This window comes from Salvelinus alpinus, chromosome 15 (genome assembly GCF_045679555.1).
Source record: "Salvelinus alpinus chromosome 15, SLU_Salpinus.1, whole genome shotgun sequence".
In the NCBI taxonomy this organism is placed as follows: Eukaryota; Metazoa; Chordata; class Actinopteri; order Salmoniformes; family Salmonidae; genus Salvelinus; species Salvelinus alpinus.
The window spans coordinates 34,948,857-34,970,605 of NC_092100.1; the positions used below are offsets into that span (position 1 = coordinate 34,948,857).

Consider the following 21,749-nt stretch of genomic DNA (forward strand, 5'->3'; position numbering starts at 1 on the left):
AGTGGCCTTCCCCAAACTGTTGCCCCAAAGTTGGAAGCACAGAATCGTCTAGAATGTCATTGTATGCTGTAGCGCTAAGATTTCCCTTCACTGGAACTAAGGGGCCTAACCCGAACCATGAAAAACAGCCCCAGACCATTTTCCCTCCTCCACCAAACTTTACAGGTGGCACTATGCACTCGGACAGATAGCGTTCTCCTGGCATCCGCCAAACCCAGATCCGTTAGTTGGACTGCCAGATGGTGAAGCGTGATTCATCACTTCAGAGAAGGCGTTTCTACAGCTCCAAAGTTCAATGCGGCGAGCTTTACACCACTCCAGCCAACGCTTAGCATTGCACATGGTGATTTTAGGCTGGTGTTCGGCTGCTCGGCCATTTTATGAAGCTCCCGACCAACAGTTCTTGTGCTGACTTTGCTTCCAGAAGCAGTTTGTAAGTCGTTAGTGTGTTGCAACCGAGGACAGACGGTTTTTACCCGCTACGCACTTCAGCACTCTGTGGTCCTGTTCTGTGAGATTGTGTGGCCTACCACTTCGCGGCTGAGCCGTTGTTGGCCCTAGATGTTTCCACTTCACAATAACAGCACTTACAGTTGACCAGGGCAGCTCTAGCAGGGCTAAAACTTGACGAACTGACTTGTTAGAAAGATGGCATCCTATGTCGGTGCCACGTTGAAAGCCACTGAGCTCTTCAGTAAGGCCATTCTACTGCCAATATTTGTCTTTGGAGATTGCAAGGCTGTCTGCTCGATTTTACACAGCTGTCAGCAACGGTTGTGGCTGAAATAGCCGAATCCACAAATTTGATGGGGTGTCCACATACCTTTGTATATATAGTGTGCTCCCTTGTTTATCCACAGACTAAAAGTTACAGGTCTGTGTTCCCAGACACAGATTAAGACTACTCCTGGAGTAGCGTGAGATGCTGCTAGGAGCAGCACAGCAGATATTGAGATTGACATGGTGAATAAACTTTGAAACTTGAGATTGACATGGCGAATAAACTTTGAAACTTGAGATTTTATGAGTGCGATGCAAGACTTTGCTCTCGCACAGACACACACTGCGCATGTGCACCAGTGTGCTCCACGCTGCTACAATGTGATTACCTACAGGACCAAAACAGCTGAGAAGTTAACCTCGCGCTTCAACGCTCTTAGTTGTTCCAGGAATTGACCCACTACTGTTTACTTTGTGCATCTACGTCATCTCGCTGAGTCTACCGTAAATTAATCTGTTTCCAGGATCCGGCCCTTGGTGTCTGAAAGCATGGCTAGGATACAAAAAAAAACTATATTTAAAAAAAACAAACACACACAAACAAACAGCCTGTTAAAAGGACATGTCTGTTGTGTTGGCTGTATCCATCAACCCCCTCTTATCTGATAGCCCCAGGGTACTGCTGGCAACTCCAAACCAACCAGAGCTCAGTGTAAACTACCCCACACAACCATCATAGCACATTTTAAACAACTGTCTGACCTGCTGGAAACAAATAAATAATTGTATGCTTAGACGCTCGCGAATCACTAACTAAACATACTAGCAAACAAATAGATGACAGAAGGAGAGAAAAGTTCCCTCTCTCGCTCTCTCCCTCCCTCTCTGATTACATGTTGTTCCTGCTGTTGATCCCTGTGTTTCCTATTTTCCTTTGACTGTGTGCGTCTGTGAAGTCTGAAACCATGTTTATGTACCTTCTCTGTACTCTCTGTGGTGCAGACTCATACACATGAACATGTTCACATCTCATATGGCATACAGGGTTTGTTTTTAAGAATTGTGAATACATGCTATAATTTATAAATATAATGCAGCCTAATGGTTAAGTCAAAGACAACGAGGTGAGATGTGGCCTTGAGTTTATGCATGTGTGTTATAACAGTCACGTTACTCTCAGTAGCAGTGGCAGGGTCACACACAATGGTATTCTCTCTCACACACACAAAAGAAGAGAACGGCGAACGAGAGTCATAACACCAAAGTGTATAGCTACACCTGTTTGAGTACTGGTCGTATTTCAATATTCTCAGAGACAGAACTTCCACAAGACATCAAAGAGATTTATAGTTACCTGTCCTGGAGAATTGTCTCTTAGGGTCTTCAAGTGTACCTTGTAATTCTTTGGTCCATCTGAGAACTCTGGAGAGGGTGTGTGTGTGTGTGTGTGTGTGTGCGTGTGCGTGCGTGCGTGTGTGTGTGTGTGTGTGTGTGTGTGTGTGTGTGTGTGTGTGTGTGTGTGTGTGTGTGTGTGTGTGTGTGTGTGTGTGTGTGTGTGTGTGTGTGTGTGTGTGCGTGTGCGTGTGCGTGTGTGTTGACCAGCCATAAATAGTCTGTATATACTACACTCTCAGAAAAAAATGTACATTTGTCCCTGTAGGAGAACCCCTTGAAAGTTGGCTCCAGATAGAACCCTTTTCAAGTCAGATGGAACTATTTTGTTTCCAAATAGAACCTGTTAAAATGTGCTATTTGGAACCAGAAAGCTTTATTTCTGATCTGATTTTTTTTTTTTTATGTAAAGGGTTCCTCTACAGAGACAAATAGTGCCACCTAGCACTGTTTTTTCTGAGAGTGTGGTACAGGACAGCCAGTTGTTAGGTCTGAAACATATACAGAAAAGCATTCAACCGCAATCCTAACTGGATGTCACATCACTTTTTTGCTAAAACGTGAGTAAATCTTACATTCTATTGATTAAATGCATGACTCAGACAAAAATACAATATCTGCCTCCTGATCTTTAGTTATTATTGGGGTCCCAATGACTGTCATGTGTTTCAATAGAATGTAAGATTCAGATACTGTCACGTTCCTGACCTTATTTCCTTTGTTCAGTCTTGTTTAGTTGGTCAGGACATGAGCTGGGTGGGCATTCTATGTGTGTTTTTCTATGTTGGGGTTTTTGTGTTCGGCCTGGTATGATTCTCAATCAGAGGCAGCTGTCAATCGTTGTCCCTGTTTGAGAATCATACTTAGCTAGCCTGGGTTTCACTTTTGGTTTGTGGGTGTTTGTTGCCGTGTCAGTGTTGTTCGCCATACGGTACTGTTTCGTTCGTTTGTTCCCTTCGTTTATTGTTTTGTATTTTGTCAAGTGTTTTTTTGTCTTCGTTTAATAATTAAAGTATGTATTCAAACCACGCTGCGCTTTGGTCCGATCCTTGCTCCTCCTCAGACGAGGAGGATTACGACGAACGTTACAGATACAGCAAAACTCTCATATTAACCTCACTTTACTGCCTCAGCCCTATTAGGCTGTCTTAAATAAACTCACTTACTATATTTTATCAAATCTTAATCTAATCTAATGACTTGATTTTCCACTGGCCCATCAGAGTGTGTGTGTGTGTGTGTGTGTGTGTGTCTGTGTGTGTCAGTGTGTGTATGTATGTGTCTTACGGAGCTCGTCAAAGTGTGTGTCCACTCCTTCAGGTCCAGGGATGGAACACACCAGTCTGACTCCTCAACCCCCCCACGTCATTCTGAAACATGAACACAACACAACCATAACACAACCATAGAACCGTGTGTGCGTTCTACTCTAGGAACAAAAAGAGAAATTATATTCCTAGGTTTTACAGTACAGTACTCCAACAATCCAGAATGCTCTGGGGAGTATCAACATTGATAACAGCTCTATCCAGCCCCTGGCCCTGACTAGCTGAGACCTAATTATTGATCTTTATCCTAATTATTGATAAGAGATGATTACTGTGTTGCAGCTGTAGCAGAGCTACGGGTGCCTGCTGGCTTGTATGGTCTACTAATAGCATGATTAGCTAATGATTGCTAGCCTGTTAGTGCTAATGTGTTTCTGTTGGGTGGTGTGTGTGTGTGTGTGTGTGTGTGTGTGTGTGTGTGTGTGTGTGTGTGTGTGTGTGTGTGTGTGTGTGTGTGTGTGTGTGTGTGTGTGTGTGTGTGTGTGTGTGTGTGTGTGTGTGTGTGTGTGTGTGTGTGTGGTAAGTGCACTCTTGGGTGACTAAGGCTGGCTGACGTTCTCCTTACACTACAGATCTACTGCATGATTACTGTAGAGGCAGAAATTACTCACAGATTTCTCTACGTTTTAATTGAGCTGTGTGAGTTTGGACATGTTTAACTATTCTTGTGGGGACCAGAAGTCCCCACAAGAATAGTAAACAAACAAAAAGTTGACCAACTGGGGAATATTTGTTGGTCCCCACAAGGGCAAATGCTATTTCTATGGGGTTTTAGGGTTAAGGTTAGAATTAGTGTTAGGGTTAGAATTAGGTTTAGGATTAGGAGCTAGGGTTCGTTTTAGGATTAGGAGCTAGGGTTAAGGTTAGGGTTAGGGTAAGGTTAGTGTTAGGGTTAAGGTTAGGGTTAGGGTAAGAGTACTGTTTAGGGTTGGGGTTTAGGGAAAAAGGTATTTTGAATGGGACTCAATTGTGTGTCAGGTTAGCTGTACAAGACTGTGTGTGTGTGTGTGTGTGTGTGTGTGTGTGTGTGTGTGTGTGTGTGTGTGTGTGTGTGTGTGTGTGTGTGTGTGTGTGTGTGTGTGTGTGTGTGTGTGTGTGTGTGTGTGTGTGTGTGTGTGTGTGTGTGTGTGTGTGTGTGTGTGTGTGTGTGTGTGTGTGTGTGTGTGTGTGTGTGCGCGTCTTCCACTGTCCTAAAGTAATATGGATTTACTGACTGAAATAAGCTCTTTCCTTTTCCATAAAATCCAAGAAAACACACTCTCTCACTAACATAATTGTATTGCTTGGTTCCATTTGGCTCCCTGTGCCCTTCCCGCATCCCCTTTAAGCTAATATGAAAGGGATGTATAGGTAAAATCAATACGGCAGAAACTCCATGTAGCCTTTTGGAAAGTGCAATGGAACCATCATCACAACTGCTTTCATCAATCCATTCCTATAGATCTGTGATAACTCAAAGGGTAGGATCTAAAAATGGGAGAACAGGGAATAAGGACCAAAATGAAATTTAGCCATAGAGTTAGTATTAAAGGTCATACTAGATATCCCAGGTCCATAACATGTTAGTGATAAATACATGTTCTTATCCTATTTAAAGTGTTTCTAATCCTACTGATGGAGACCAGGTCCCTTATCCACAAAGCGTCTCAGAGTAGGAGTTCTGATTTAGGATTAGTTTGGACTTTTAGTTCATAATGAATAAGATTGTATGGACAGATCCTAGATCAGCACTCCTACTCTGGGACGCTTTGTGGACACAAGCCCTGATCTGGAATTGTTATACAGTATAGGCCACATTTGGCTCAGGACTTCAAATGACTTATTCTCCCAGTTCAGATCCCCTGGAGGTGTTACCTTTCAGTTACAGATGCTAAACATTATGGAGAAAAGTAATAAACAGCATTTATTTCTACTCTGTGTAAATGCATCGGTTCACTTCCAATATTTGATCATCTAGTTTCCAAATGCCGTCGCGGGTACGCCAAATAAAAATGTTATTCACATTTTTTTTTAATTATAAATTAAAACAATGTTTTTTGGGGGGGGTTCTTCACATTTTCAAACAGTACGTTTATATTTTCCAACGGGGCTATACATTGAGGTTTTTTTCTCGCCTGAGTAGCCTCGTTTCACTGCCAAAAATAAAATTAAACCATCTAGTGTTCAGCGAAATAACAACACAATGTCAAATACAGGTAGCCCAGTCAAATAATTAACATCCAATCACATTTACCGTTACTCTCTCGCGGGAAACCTTCACTCTTGCACAGACATTTGTAACAAAACCGTTTTTTGAGCGAGAATAAAGACCACTTTCGAGTAGTAAGACATGTATTCAAGCAACAGATACCATTAATTAATAAGAAGGGGCTAGAAGCGTGTTACATGGGGAGCTACAGAGTGGCTAGGACAGGCAAGCACCATACTATTGTGGAGGACTTAATTCTTCCTGCTGCCACGGATATGGCTGGGACCATGCTGGGGGAAAAGGCCCAAAAAACTATACAGACAATGCCTTCATCAAACAACAATGTTTCACAACGCATCAGTGACATGGCTGGAGATGTTTTGAAACAATTACTTCTTCGCATACAAGCCAGTGAATTCTATGCGTTACAGCTAGATGAGTCAACAGACGTGGAGGGCCTGGCACAGCTCCTGGTATATATCCGTTATGTTTAAGTGGGCTCAATTAAGGAAGACATTTATGGGGGGGTCAATTTAGGAAGACATCCTCTTCTGCAAACCACTGGAACCCAGGACAACATGAGAGGATATTTTTATAGTACTGGACAGCTTTGTGACATCAAATGGACTTTGGTGGTCAAGATGCGTTGGTATCTGTACTAATGGCGCAAAAGCCATAACAGGGAGACATAGTGGAGTGGTAACGCGCGTGTAAGCAGTTGCCCCCGACGCCACTTCGGTACACTGCAGCATCCACCGAGAGGCTCTTTCTGCCAAGGGAATGCTTGACAGCTTGAAAGACGTTTTGGACACTACAGTGAAAATGGTTAACTTTGTTAAAGCAAGGCCCCTGAACTCTCATGTATTTTCTGCATTATGCAATGATATGGGCAGCGACCATGTAATGCTTTAACAACATACAGAAGTGCGCTGGTTATCAAGGGGCAAAGTATTGACATACAATATTATATTGAGAGACGAGCTTAAAGTTTTCTTTACTGACCATAATTTTCACTTGTCTGATCACTTGCATGATGACAAGTTTCTCACACGACTGACCTATCTGGGTGATGTTTTCTTCTCACCTGAATGATCTGAATCTAGGATTACAGGGACTCTCCGGAACTATATTCAACATGCGGGACAAAATTGAGGCTATGATTAAGAAATTTGAGCTCTTTTCTGTCTGCATTAACAAGGACAACACACAGGGGTCAGTTCAACGTGCAGTTTTGATTTAAATTTGGTTGAGTTGTCAGTGTGAAAGCAATAACAATGTGATTGTATTTAAGATGGATTTAGGGTACAATTTGGGTGAATAAAACACAGATGACTTTTTAAAAATCCAATCAGTTTTCCATGTTAATTCAACATCATCACTGTCACGTCCTGACCATAGAGAGCTTTTATTCTCTATGTTGGTTAGGTCGGGGTGTGACTAGGGTGGGTCATCTAGGGGATCACGTTTCTAGTTGGCCAGGTATGGTTCCCAATCAGAGGCAGCTGTTTGCCGTTGTCTCTGATTGGGGATCGTATTTAGGCAGCCATTTCGTCTTTGTGCTTTGTGGGATCTTGACTATGGATAGTTGCCTGTTAGAACTATTGTTAGCTTCACGTTTCGTTTGTGATTTATTGTTTTGTTTTGCTGTGAGTTTCACTTAGTAAATAAAAGATGTGGAACCCAGATCACGCTGCGCTTTGGTCCACTTATTCTAACAATCGTGACAATCACATAGCTGTTTTGGGGTTAAAGGATGTGGAAACAATGTCGATTCAAGCAGTTATTTCCCAGTGGGCTCATGTTGAAATGAAATCCCCACTATGATCTTTTCTCTCATTCTAAATCTATGAAGCATTTGGGTGAGGTTAGGTTGAAATGCGAGTGTGTGTGTGTGTGTTTCAGCACTGTCATGGGTGAGTGGCATTGATGACACCAAAGACACACACATACGCACAATCATACTCTAGGGAACCACGTTGATGTCCATTATTGTATGATATTTTAGTGTGCAAATGAACTCAAGCGTACGGACAATGTCAAATGTGACATAGCGAATCGCCTGATTGAGCTGTGTGCTCAATTACGCAGGTACTTTCTCGAAACAGACGACACAAACAACTGGATTCATTATCCCTTTCATGCCCTGCCTCCAGCCCACTTACCGATATCTGAACAAGAGAGCCTCATCAAAATTGCAACAAGCAGTTCTGTGAAAATTGAATTTAATCAAAAGCCACTGGCAGATGATTTCTGGACTGGGCTGCGCTCAGAGTTTCTTGCCTTGGCAAATCGCGCTGTTAAGACACTGATGCCCTTTGCAACCATGTACCTATGTGAGAGTGGATTCTCAGCTCTCACTAGCATTAAAACTAAATACAGGCACAGACTGTGTGTGGAAAATGATTTAAGACTGAGACTCTCCAATACCACCCAACATTGCAGAGTTATGTGCCTCCTTTCAAGCTCACCCTTCTCATTAACCTGTGATGAATTATTCACTATTTTTGATGAACAAATACGTTTTTTTATGTAAGATGGATAAATAAAGAGCTACATGTTTGATTATTATTATATTATTATTTGTGCCCTGGTCCTATAAGAGCTCTTTGTCACTTCCCACGAGCCGGGTTGTGACAAAAACTCACACTCATTCTTATGTTTAATAAATGTATCGTATAGTGTGTGTGTGTGTGTGGCAGGCTTACAATGATGTCAAAAAACAACATTTGAGAGTGTGCTGACCCTGGTGCTAGAGAGGGTACGCAGCTGGAGGTTGAATGTTTGAAGGGGTACAGGACTATAAAACGTTTGGGAACCACTCCTCTAGTTAGAGTATGTTATTTAAAAGAGATTAGGCAGCAAGCATTTTAGGATTTACTTACACAATGCCTTCCCACTGGGCAAAGGCGTCAGTTCAAAGTGCAGTTTTGATATAAATTTGGTTGCGTTGTCAACGAATGTGAATTCAACGTGAAATCAATAAAAATGTGATTGGATTTATGATTGGAATTAGGGTACAATTTGGGTGACAAAAAAGACTGATGACTTTTTGAAAATCCAATCAGTTTTCCACATTGATTCAACGTCATCACATAGATGTTTGGGTTGAAATGACGTGGAACAATATTGATTCAAGCAGTTTTTGCCCGGTGAGCTCATGTTGAAATGAAATCCTCACCATGATCTTTTCTCTCATTCTAAATCTATGAAGCATTTGGGTGAGGTTAGGTTGAAATGCGAGTGTGTGTGTGTGTTTCAGCACTGTCATGGGTGAGTGGCATTGATGACACCAAAGACACACACATACGCACAATCATACTCTAGGGAACCATGTTGATGTGCGATGAGTTGACATGAGGAAGGGCAGGAGTACACACACACCCACCCATAACACACACACACACCCTGTCATAAATCTCAGAACCAGTGAGTGGAGGACATAGCTCTGACCCACCACACCTGTCTCTGGCTCTTCAACACCTGCCAAAGAATACACACACACACCTCACTACAAAACGAACTATTCTTCGCATGGGAAAATCCATGAGTTCTATCTAACCTTGCCACACCTACCAAAAGCCTGACAAAGTATATACTATGTGTGTGTGTGTGTGTGTGTGTGTGTGTGTGTGTGTGTGTGTGTGTGTGTGTGTGTATTTGTGAGTCTATATTGGCCAATATTGACCTATATTTCTGAGACCCTAAGGAGGCATCTGTGTGTGATTGTCTGCACCCCACGTGCTGATGCCTGCCAAAATATCTACCGTGTGTGTCTGATACATCAAGTTACGGCTCCTCTAGGGAACCCAGTGAACCAGGAAGACAGGCAGGCCAAAGACAGGCCGCTGAGGATCTCCTCCCTAACACAGCTGTAATCTCTAACCTGCACCTCTGAGGAAGACTGCAGGAATACACCCTGTAGAATAAGAAACAGTAGGGGGCAGAGGAACATGCTAGAGAGGATATGACGATGCAGCTTGGCGCCGGCCTAGCTTAGTGTGAACATTCCATTCAATTAAGTTGTTGACGAATGTATAACCATGTTTGCTGTTATGCTGTATAATTATCCCAGTAATAGTTATATAATCATCAAAGTCATTTTCAAGTTATGACACTTTATTCAATTCTCTTGCCACCCTTAGCTGCATACGAGGGCGTTGACCATGGCTCTCCACTTCGCTCTCTTCTGTACGAGGGCTTTTGTCTCTTGCCAGGAGAACCCCACTTTACTCCATTCATGTAGAGTGGAGTGTCTCCAGTTGGTTTAAGGTCTTCCCTGCTTTCTTTTTCCTTGTAGGTTCTAGTCAAGTACCTCTCTTGTCATTTTCTGACTTTATCAGTTGCTATGTGGTTGGAGATATGCACAGCATCGTTCACGTAGCCCTACTGCCGTCAGATGGCGATATTATTCCTTACGTCATTGGTCATCTTGGCATCCTGCTTTAATGTGCCCAGCCAGTAATACACTCCTATCCTATATGTTTTTGGTCGCAGGTTCAGGAATGGCTGAAGAATTTATATTCAATACTTACCTGGAGCTCGCTCTGCAAATAGCACTGCTGGGGGATTTGAAAAGTCATAGTCAATCAATCAATAATATAATAATACTCTTAGCAAAACATGTTATCTTTAATTTACAATCTGTAGAACTATGCGAACAGAAAGGTTCAGGATTTTGTGAAGCATCACAGTACAGTTGAAAAATATATGGCTAATCAAAAATGTATGGTGTTCAGAGATAGATGGGAGCGGTTGAGGGAAGCTGAAGGGTGGGACAAAAAATAAAATAAAAATACATACACTCCTATCCCCGGCGACCGCTTAAGTATATAATATCCTCCATTCAGGGTGCAAAGGCGTCATTTTCCTCCTTAACTCGATTTGATGGCCAGCCTGCCTAAAAAAAAACAGGGGACATATGCGATCTGTCTTAATAAAACACCATTTTCCACCGCCATGCTACAGTAGAGTGGCTAATGGTACTTCCTGATGTTGCACACCGTGTTCAGCCAATCAGGTTGCAGCAGTTTGTTGTTTACCTCTGGCTGAAGCTGGTGTGCAAAATGAGCAAGTAGCATTAGCCAATCTAGCATGGTGGTGGAAAATCGTGTTTTATTAAGCATGTTTCCTCAGTTTTTTTAGGTGTCACATGAGATGCACTGCTTACACCTTTCTCATATGTCATGCGACACGAAAGGCCAGTAGCAGACTTGGTAAGCACGTTGCAAGACCTTGTCAGCTGACAGATGGCCTGCCAAAGGATTACAAGAGTTGGAGTACATCTTCCAGCAAGGACTGAGGCACAATGACCTGATAGACGATTGACTTTGAGGCAGGGTGGTAGATCTGTTGGCAGAGTAGACAATAGTCTGTGGAGTTTGTGCCAGAGTGCCTTCTCTGCTGGCCTGGGATGTTTCATCTGCCAATGAGGTGGGTTCTGACCTTTGGTTCTCCAACTGATAACTTCAGCCCGGATGGAGTCCTGCTGCTGTTGTTCCCGTAGGTCTTGTCCCGTATTGGAGAGTTGGTGGACTAAGGTAGAGGAAGCTTCAGGCCGAGGTGGGTCCCTTTGTGGCTCATGCGGAATTCTGGACGCTTGCTGTAGGTCAGTTTTACACAAGTGTCATACAATATTGTAGCAACCTTAAACCAACAAGCGACCTCGTCAAGAGGTACGGACTTCTTGGCTTAACGGTTAAGGTGTTGATTTGTCAGTCATTGGGTTCGAGGCCCAGTCAAGGCTACCTCTCCTCTGAACTTGCTACATTGGTTTCGGAAGTGGGGTGATGCCCGTAAGGCTGTCAGAGAGGCGTGTATACGTGAGCAACTTGTACAGGCTAGAGAAGCGTGGGAGCACGCTCCCCAAAGGGTAATGGAGCGACACATGTTAAGGTTGTCATCACATGTTAAGGTTGATTAAAGACACTTTTGTAGCTTTAATGAGGCTTTCGCAAGAGTATGACTTTCTCAAGTGCCTATGCATGGCCTAATGTTGGGAGAGCTACCACTTTGTTGTAATATTATTCATTTGTTATGAATTGTATATTCAAATATGTGACCGACCGGCTCGATTTGGTCTTATGTAGCAACATTTGAAATGGTGTTTTTTACATTGGATAAAAGTAGAGACTGAGAGCTACAAAACGGTATATCACACAGTACAGTTGACGAACAATGGGAAAGTAATTCTGCTTTGAAAGTTTAATTGAAATTTGAAACTTCTTACCCCACTATTGAGAAAATGTCCCTTGAATTTTTGGTAAACCTACTGGAGAGCTCCTCTTTGTCTACACCCATTCAGCATCGTTCACACCCTCTTATGCCTTAGTCTCACCCATCTCCTTAAGTATTCACATGTTCCACCATGTGCTAAACAGTGAGTAAGGTAGTGTACTAAACAACCAAAGATTTCAAGACTACAGGCTGGTTTATACTACCTCTATCGACATCTCTCTATACAGTTGTCGCAGTGACATCATGAACATTCTATTGTCGTCTGACATCAAACTTATCATTGTCGTTATGAAAAAGTATAAACACAAAAATTTCAGGCTGCATGACATCAGCAGCCTGGTGGTCCAAAATAGCATAACTGGTGTAGTATTTTAACACCAATAAACCCATCCGTTTATATCTGTGTATATTTCAAACTAGCAAACCAGGGAACTAAAAGCAACTTTCTAAACAATGTTTTTATTCGTTTCTAATGTGTTAGCTAGCTAACGTTAAGTTAGCGGGCTAGCCAGCTCAAATAATGACCATATCATATATCTGACAACGTCTTAACTTGAGCTAATTTGTATTCATTATTACAGGAACATAAACTCACAAAAAGATCATTGTTTATTGGCATAACTATCGGGAAGTAGTAACATTATTATTGAAATATTATTACAAAGTGGTAACTCACCCAACATTGGGATATGCATAGGCACTTGAGTAAATCATACTATTTTGTAAGGCTCATTAAAGCTACAAAAGTGTCTTTGCCTTCTTTTAACCCTTTAACCTAACTCCTAACCCTATCCTTAACCCCTAACCCCTAGCCTAGCTAACATTAGCCACATAGGTTACATTAGCGCTATCCACATAGCTAATGTTAGCCACAACAAATTGGAATTCATAACATATCATATGTATTGCAAATTCATAACATATTTTACAAATTGCAATACGAATTGTAATTCCTAACATATCACGATGGACATCCATGCGAACTAACATACTGTATCATACTAAATGGAGGGATACAGATTTACATTTACTCAGTTACACCTACCTCTAAGTCCTGGTTGGTTCTGTACACTATTTACCCACTGCTGGGTTGCTTTTAACCCAGCATTTTTTTGAGTGTAGTTTTAAAACAGTGGGGCCTAGATTCAATCAGATCAAAAGTTAACGAGCGATAGCTGACACCCACATATCTGAAAATGTCAGTTGTGTCAGAGGTGTAACTGCATTGGAGCTGTCAAATCGGTGAGTTCTGAAAGTTCTGAATGAGAAAGTTTAGGCTAATAATGATGCTCCAATTAAAAAATAATTTTATGAAATAATTAGGATTTCTATCAGTCTAATCAGGTGTAGATTACATCTCACATTCCTGTGTCCAAACAAGGCTGCATTGGATTTCTCTTAATTCGTCTCCATGCAGCCAGTGGCAATGTCAACTTTAGGTATAATGCCAGGAGCTTCTTGTGGATTTGACAGCTCTAACACAGTTCCACCTCCAACACTGCCAAAACAACCGTTATGTGTATGTTGGCTAAAGCGGATTTGATTGAATAGAGCCCTAGTTTAAATATATTCAAATCGATGTGTTTTGGAGGTTGTACAGCAGAGGTTATACAGCAGTGCAGTTTATTATTACCTATAACGTAAGCATTTTTTTTATTGGGTGGGGGTTTGCCATCCCCACCTCCCTTGAGGCAAAACGCCGCACATCCAACTCATCTCTCTCTATCTATCCAGCATGCGCAAGTGGAGTGCACAGAGAGTTCGTCGCTGTGGCGGGGAGTACCGAGCGTGCGTCAAACCGCTCAGAGTTGAATAAAAAGGAAGGGCGGGGAAATATCGGGGTATTTAGTTTGTGCGACTTTTATTGCTGCTGTGATATAACCCAGCTAGCCCGTTGACTGTTTTATTGTTTGGAGAGAGCAGTGCGCGTCAATGAAAGGTTTAGGTAAAGTTGTTGCTGAGTTGTGTGTGAGTTCTTAACCTCCTGGCTCGTCTGCTCCTGTCATCATTACGCACGGGAGGAATCCCGCTCCAGGAGCGACAAGAGGACGTTGAGAACAGGTAAATTGATAAAGAATTATGGGTTATTTTATTTATTAGGCTCGATTAACAAATAAGTCAACGCTTCATGTATGTGAAAATTCGTGTAGAACTTGCCCATGTATAATGCAAATAATTAATCTGGTTAGAATAGTTTACGGTGAATAGCCAAATGCACGTGTTGTTAGGTACATATTTCATTGCGTGTTGGTATTTTAGGCAATGTTTTTTGGAAGCAGCATGTTTTGATGTCTTCATCAGTTTGCCAACAGCTCTTAACTGCCGCATATTGAATTATGACTAATGGCACAGCTAGAGCACTTCTTGTCTGGAAACCCGACATTGGCAAACACGAACACACAGGAGCGTTTTCTCTCACGACCTCTACAATACAGAATGTTGAATCATATCATATTTTAATGTACAGTACTTTACAGGTTGTCTGTGCGGTTGGTCCTTTTGGCAGTGGGAAAGTGAGACAATATATCCACAGGAAAGTATAATTACATCAACTGTTCAAAGCGCTGGGTAGTGCGTTCAGATTTATTTTACCTGAAGCATGCACACAAGATGAAAAGACATGCAGGTGACGCATGCATACTTGCCTAGGTCGTAAGCATGTTTACATGGTTCTGCAAATGCTACAGGTGATAGGAATCTGAATGCACTACCATCACTTTGAAAATATGAAATTATAATTTCCTGTGGATATATTGACACACATTCCAACCGCCAAACAGACCAACCACATGGACAACCTGTAAAGTAAATGAACATAATTTCATTCGACATTCTGGTATTTAGAGGTCATGAGAGGAAACGTTCCTGATTCAAAAGCTAATTTCTGTCGTACATAGAATTCATTGCAATTCAACATCGGGTTGCCAGGCAAGAGCATGTCTAACTATTTCTCACAAAACAGTAGGCTTACAAGAAAAGCACACAAATAGTTTATTGACAAGGTTTAGATTGGTTTACTAACAAGTGGTGTGTTCCAAAGCTACAGAGGTGTAGGAAAAAGCTACAGAGGTGTAGGACAACGCTACAGAGGTGTAGGACAAAGCTACAGAGGAGTAGGACAAAGCTTGTAGAATTTGATTTGTAGAATCTAGCTAAAAATAGAACAGCTGGATAGTTCTCATAAAACTAGGCTACAATGAGCCAGGAGTTGAACATTGGATAAGCCTCATATGGTATACATATTTCTTTCTCTTTATGATATAGTGTTGTCTTTATCTCCCACAGTCCATAAATACTGCATACGATGTCGATGAAAATTCTTAGCCCCCTGGGGTATGAGGAGTATTTCAGAGAGTCATAGACAGAATGTTTAAGAGGAGTTTGGTATGAGGACATTCTGACAGTCTTCTGACAGTAGTAAACTCTCCTCCTCGCTACACACTTTTTCTCTCACCTCAGTGCTAATAGTCTGTGTTCTGAGGTCTGAGGTTGTGTGTGTCTGTCTGGTCTGTGTGTTTGTGTGTGTGTGTGTGGGTGTGGTACTGTCTGGTCACTGTGTTGACTCAGTGGCTTAATACCCTTCTGTCAAAATCTGAAGTAGAGCTGAAGTTTTTGCTTCAAAAAAAGCTCAAAGAGGCAGCATGGCAGAAGATTGACAATGAAATAATATAATAGTTCATAACATTGTATAAGTATAATGATTCCTTGTTTTTCTTTGGTTACGTATGTGTGTGTTTGGTAAAAGTTTTCATAATGTTGGACACACACACACACACACACACACACACACACACACACACACACACACACACACACACACACACACACACACACACACACACACACACACACACACACACACACACACACACACACACAACATTCACACACAGTGGCTGTTTGGAAACACTCTGACACCCTGTGGTCAGTGTAACAGGCAGGGCAGGATAAAGACACAGTCATAACCTGCTACCTTGTTATTCTAGCCATCCCAGGCCAGCCTGCTCCCAGCTATATAGCTGTACTTCAGCTCTGCAGACCCTACCAGGACACAGTGTAGGCAGAGAGAGAGAGAGAGCAATAAAGAGAAAGATAGAGAATGAGAGAAAGAGAGGGAGAGAGAAACAGGGAGAAAGAGAGAGAGACAGAAAAATCAAGAGAGAAATAGAGACAGAAAGATCAAGAGAGAAATAGAGAGAGACAGAAAGATCAAGAGAGAAAGAGAGAGAGACAGAACGATCAAGAGAGACAGAAAGATCAAGAGAGAAAGAGACAGAGACAATAAGATCAAGAGAGAAAGAGAAAGAGACAGAGACAATAAGATCAAGAGAGAAAGATCGATAGAGAAAGATCGAGAGAGAAAGAGAGAGAGAGAAAGAGAGAGAGAGAAAGGTATGAGAAAGGTAATGAGGAGGGTGATTGCTCTCCTCTGCCTGGCAGTAGTCCAGTAGTGTCAGTCAGAGGAGACATCAATCAATTTTATTTTATATAGCCCTTCGTACATCAGCTAATATCTCGAAGTGCTGTACAGACACCCAGCCTAAAACCCCAAACAGCTAGTAATGCAGGTGTAGAAGCACGGTGGCTAGGAAAAACTCCCTAGAAAGGCCAAAACCTAGGAAGAAACCTAGAGAGGAACCAGGCTATGAGGGGTGGCCAGTCCTCTTCTGGCTGTGCCGGGTGGAGATTATAACAGAACTATGCCAAGATGTTCAAAAATGTTCATAAGTGACAAGCATGGTCAAATAATAATCATGAATAATTTTCAGTTGGATTTTCATAGCCGATCATCAAGAGTTGAAAAACAACAGGTCTGGGACAGGTGGCGGTTCCATAACCGCAGGCAGAACAGCTGAAACTGGAATAGCAGCAAGGCCAGGCGGACTGGGGACAGCAAGGAGTCACCACGGGCGGCAGTCCCGACGCATGGTCCTAGGGCCCAGGTCCTCCGAGAGAAAGAAAGAGAGAAGGAGAAAATTAGAGAGAGCCAAGATTTTCAAAATGTTCATAAATGACAAGCATGGTCAAATAATAATCAGGAATAAATCTCAGTTGGCTTTTCATAGCCGATCATTAAGAGTTTATTTACATGGGTAAATAAATGCTGGCAAATTTTCAGCCGTTTCGCCTCAGAAAGACAACAGAGAAAAACCTCCTGTGATTGCACTCTTTAAACAGCAGCCAATCATTGCCTCACTGACGATGCCTTGTCAGACATGCTTAAGACTGATAAGTGTATGCACAGGCATAGACATACAACACGCAAACACAGACACACGGTGGCAGGGACAGGGTACAAGGAAAGGACTGGAGGTTGATTCTGATACAGACATTTGTGTTTGAAAATATTTCGCTTTTAGAAGAGGTAAAATTGATAGCAATGAAGAGGCCATTTCACACCTGCTTTTCTGAAATGAAACTTCAATGCTACAGTATATCCAGCTGTGTTGGACAAGCTCCAGTACGCATCAATATTCTGCTGTGTTTAGAATGGCCCTCAGCACCATTCCTGAGCTGTGTGACAGCGTCATGGGTTTTATGGCTGAACGTTTTCCTGGACTGGGCTGAAAGCATTCCCACTCTCTCAGAACTCTCCTGGTCAGGGGTGGAAGGTGTGTGTGTGCGTGCATGTTTGTGTAATAATTATAGAATCTGCACTGACATTTTATCAATAGCATATCAGGATTTTGGAATGTTGAGCCAACGGAACTGTAATCTGTTTTGTTTTGTGTCAGAGTATTTTGTTTTTTGTCAGGAGGTTAAATACCTAGAATCACCTATGCAGTTGGAAGTCATCTGACTGGTGGTAATAGTATGTCCTTATATGGTTATGCTTTTATATCCCTTTATGCAAACAGAGAGGGGTACCTTAGATGAGATGGTTTATGTGTGTGTGTGTGTGTGTGTGTGTGTGTGTGTGTGTGTGTGTGTGTGTGTGTGTGTGTGTGTGTGTGTGTGTGTGTGTGTGTGTGTGTGTGTGTGTGTGTGTGTGTGTGTGTGTGTGTGTGTGTGTGTGTGTGTGTGTGTGCCTGCCACATTATTCAAACTGTTACCAAACACAAAAGACTAACACACAAAACCAAGGAAACTGACTTTCACTATGAATTATTCAACTAGCGTTCTCAGGCTCACAACAGAATTAGATGCTCATCTATGTTTCCCAAGCGTCACATTTCAAAGTGTTTAAAGTTAGGTTTAGGCATTAACTCCACATTTTTATGGTTAGGGTTAACTTCGAATGGTTAGGGTAAGGGTTAAGGTTGCACATAGGCTTAAAACCAAAAACTCAAAAACAAATTTATATTTCTTGATTCGAACATACAACCTTTGGCACCGCCACTGCTTAGAGGCATTTAGGCATAGGATTTAGGCATAGGATTTAGGCATAGGATTTAGGCATAGGCGACATGGGCAGCCGTCCAGGGTGGCATCTTGCCGGGGGCGGCATGGCGTGCCCGCACAAAAACAAAACAAAATACAACAATAATAACAAATATACAATAAAATAAACAACTAAATATAAAGAAAGTACAACCAAAAATAAATATATTCAGAATGGTGACATTTGCACGATCGGTTTTCTATCGCTCATTTGCACGTCACGTCAATGATATCATGTCACTGTGTGGGACTGTGGGTCAATTAACCTTGCCGGAGTGGTGGCCCTGATTCTAGTTTGTGAGCTAGGCAGGCTACTGCCTGGGATGGTCTCCCACTCAGAAGAACGAGATGGGGAGGCTAGGTTGACCTCAGGTCTCCCCACTGGAAGTCCGAGGTTGGGGGAGCAGGGGAATCTATCAAATAGCGCACCTCTAACTTTGTACAGTACTGAAGCAATTAGTGATGCAATTAGTTGTCCAATTTAGTTTGTGTGTTTCTTGTTTGAAGTGCAATAGTGTAATAATCAGGTTCTCTTCTTCATAAGTGTGTTATTCTATTTGTGTATTTGTGTGATATAGGATTTGTGCAATTTAGTTTTATTTGTGTGTTTTTTTTTTAGCAATAGGGTAATAGTGTAATAATTCAATTCTCTTTTTATTTGTATTTATACACTACACTTTGTTGCTATTTGTCTTTGTTACTTATTTTTTATATTTATGAGTCTTATTTTTGTATGTATTTTTATATTTATATATTTTTAAGTGTTGTGATTATTTATTTGTGTTGTGCGTTGAAGGGGGGGGTTCGCCCAGGGAGCCGTACAAGCTAGAACCGCCACTGCTTAGAGGCCAGATGCTTACGCCCATGCCCTAGCAAAACATACTTGAAGGTAACAGCGCTCACTTTTGCCCCTAGTGGCTGCTTTCCGCATCACCTCCCGACTTCCTCAGACATTATATTTCACTTTACATTTCAGTAGACACTTTTACCTAGAGTGACTTACAGTAAGTAGTGAGTGCATACGTTTGTCATGCTTTTTTTTCGTTACTGGTCCACCATGGGAATCAAAACCACCATCCTGGCATTGCAAGCACCATGCTCTACCAACTGAGCCCCACAGGACTAACGTGGATTTATGTTGAATACTGACTTGTATCATGGGTGACCTGGAATTATTATAGTATAAAATGTTATGAACTGTTCTATTATTTCTTAGTCAGTCTTCTGTCATGCTGTGTGTGTGTGTGTGTGTGTGTGTGTGTGTGTGTGTGTGTGTGTGTGTGTGTGTGTGTGTGTGTGTGTGTGTGTGTGTGTGTGTGTGTGTGTGTGTGTGTGTGTGTGTGTGTGTGTGTGTGTGTGTGTGTGTGTGTGTGTGTGTGTGTGCGCGCATGTGTGTATGTGTGCATGCATGCGTGAAAATGAGTGTGTGTGTGCTCAGAGTCTACAACATCCAAGTGGCACAGAACAGCCCTGCTGGCTCTCATTCCTTCCTGTCTGTCCTGTCTCTCTTTATACACTGAGTGTACAAAACATTAGAAACACCTTCCTAATATTGTGTTGCACCCCCTTTTACCCCCAGAACAGCCTCAATTTGTCGGGGCATGGACTGCAAACTGTCGAAGCGGCCCATGTTGACTCCAATGGTTCTCACAGTTATGTGAAGTTAGCTGGATGTCCTTTGGGTGGTGGACTATTCTTGATACACATGGGAAACTGTTGAGTGTGAAAAACCCAGCAGCGTTGCAGTTCTTGTGTATCGTTATGTCTACTTCTATTTCCCCTTATTCACTCCCCTTCACAGAAAGCAATATGGCGGAAAGTCAGTTCCCTCAGGTCCATGACCTGCTTATCACCATTCAGCTAATAATGTTCTACAAAAGCCTGAAACACCCTTTAGCTGTCCAGGATGGGAGTTGCCCATCCCCTAGCAGGAGTAAGTGTAATGAGTGTTGAGAAAGTATTGCTGTCTCCTCAGGCCATTGGGCTGATGTAAATGCAGCACTCAGACCTGTCAGTCCTTTTAGTCACAGGCTATTAATCCTATCAGTGTAGCTCTCAGGATGTTTAGTGTTTAGGTTTACCTGTCCTGTTACTGTCAGTCGGCCTAACCCTCTCTCAGGTGCGTAGGGTTACACACACACACACACACACACACACACACACACACACACACACACACACACACACACACACACACACACACACACACACACACACACACACACACACACACACACACACGCGATTGTCTGCACTGACCTGAGGGCTCTCACATTTAGACATAACGGAAGATTAAATCGCTACAGTAAACATGAAATGAGCCTCTAATAACAGCAGCACATGTCTATTATCATAGACTGTAGTATTGTCTTACCACTACAGCACTGGGCTACAGATAACAGCTCTGTCATCGTATAACAGTCTCCTCTCTGCCAGAGTGCACAAGGACCACAGGGCTGGAACCTGATACTTTCCCTCTGGTTTCCAGCACTGAGTAGGTTTTCCTATAAAAGCTGAAGGAATTCTGTTGTAATATCATCCCTTTGGAACCTCACCCTGTATTGATTGAATACATTAAGGTTTTCGGGGGAAGTTAGTTTGTGGATTGCAGTTTTTTTTGTCTGATGTTTGCATGATAAATCGTCCCCAAAAAAGAGTCACCGTTGAAATGTCCCCTAACCAAGTCCAGTTATACTGAAAATTCCCCTAAAGCTGTTATAGGTCATTGGATCCGACCAAAGAGCTTTGTCAGGATGATGTATAGGATTTATTAGGAGGCACATTAGCACAGGAACTACAGCCTTTCCTCAGGCACAGGATCAAATAGTCACTGTACACTACTAAGAATGGAGTGGGTGTTGGGTTTCTTTACCTCCTTACCTTCCTTTACTTTTTGGCATGGATTAAAACGTTCTTGTGGATGATGTATGATAGCTATTTAAACCTGTAAAATGTGTTCCATCACTATTCATCTAATCATCTCAGATTAGATGGATTCTCACGTTAGCATGTATGGAAGTATGTCAGGGGCCTCTATAGCAATCATGACGATTAATCAATTAATAACTTATGCTTAATTAATGTGAGTTTTTCATGTAATTATATAGAGATAAGCATATGCTGCTGTTATGATCGAAAGCTACAACAGCGATAACATCTCAAAGCTCTCGTTGGTTCCGATGTTGACTTTCTGTCGTGTTGGATAACCCACATTCAAACTTCAGAGTGCAGCTGAACAGATATGATGCAATACAGACTGATAAAACACTTTCACATCATACTAGAATGTGCTATATAGTTATTATATTGATATTATGACTAATGTTGAGTCCCGTAGGGATGGTAAATGCAGAGGATATCAGAGTATTTGTTTACTGTGGCCTTTAGGGTTGTGCAATGAAACACATTTCACCCCTTTCACTATAACCCAATGAGTTCTCGCTCTCTCTGTGTATGTGTGGGTGTGTGTGTGTGTGTGTGTGTGTGTGTGTGTGTGTGTGTGTGTG

The 21,749-nt window shown here is 42.1% G+C and overlaps 1 protein-coding gene across 3 annotated transcripts in view; it reads left to right on the forward strand.

The window, feature by feature from the left end:
* The first annotated feature begins 13,767 nt into the window (after positions 1–13,767).
* Positions 13,768–21,749, forward strand: part of LOC139539964 (semaphorin-3D-like) — a 69,450-nt gene continuing 61,468 nt past the window's right edge. The window contains exon 1 of one of the 3 annotated variants that reach the window (XM_071343417.1): positions 13,768–13,923. The gene's annotated coding sequence lies outside the window, so the exon portion shown is untranslated. Of the gene's footprint in view, positions 13,924–19,047; positions 19,133–21,749 lie in introns of those variants that run through there. The other 2 variants (XM_071343415.1, XM_071343416.1) reach the window with 2 other exon arrangements.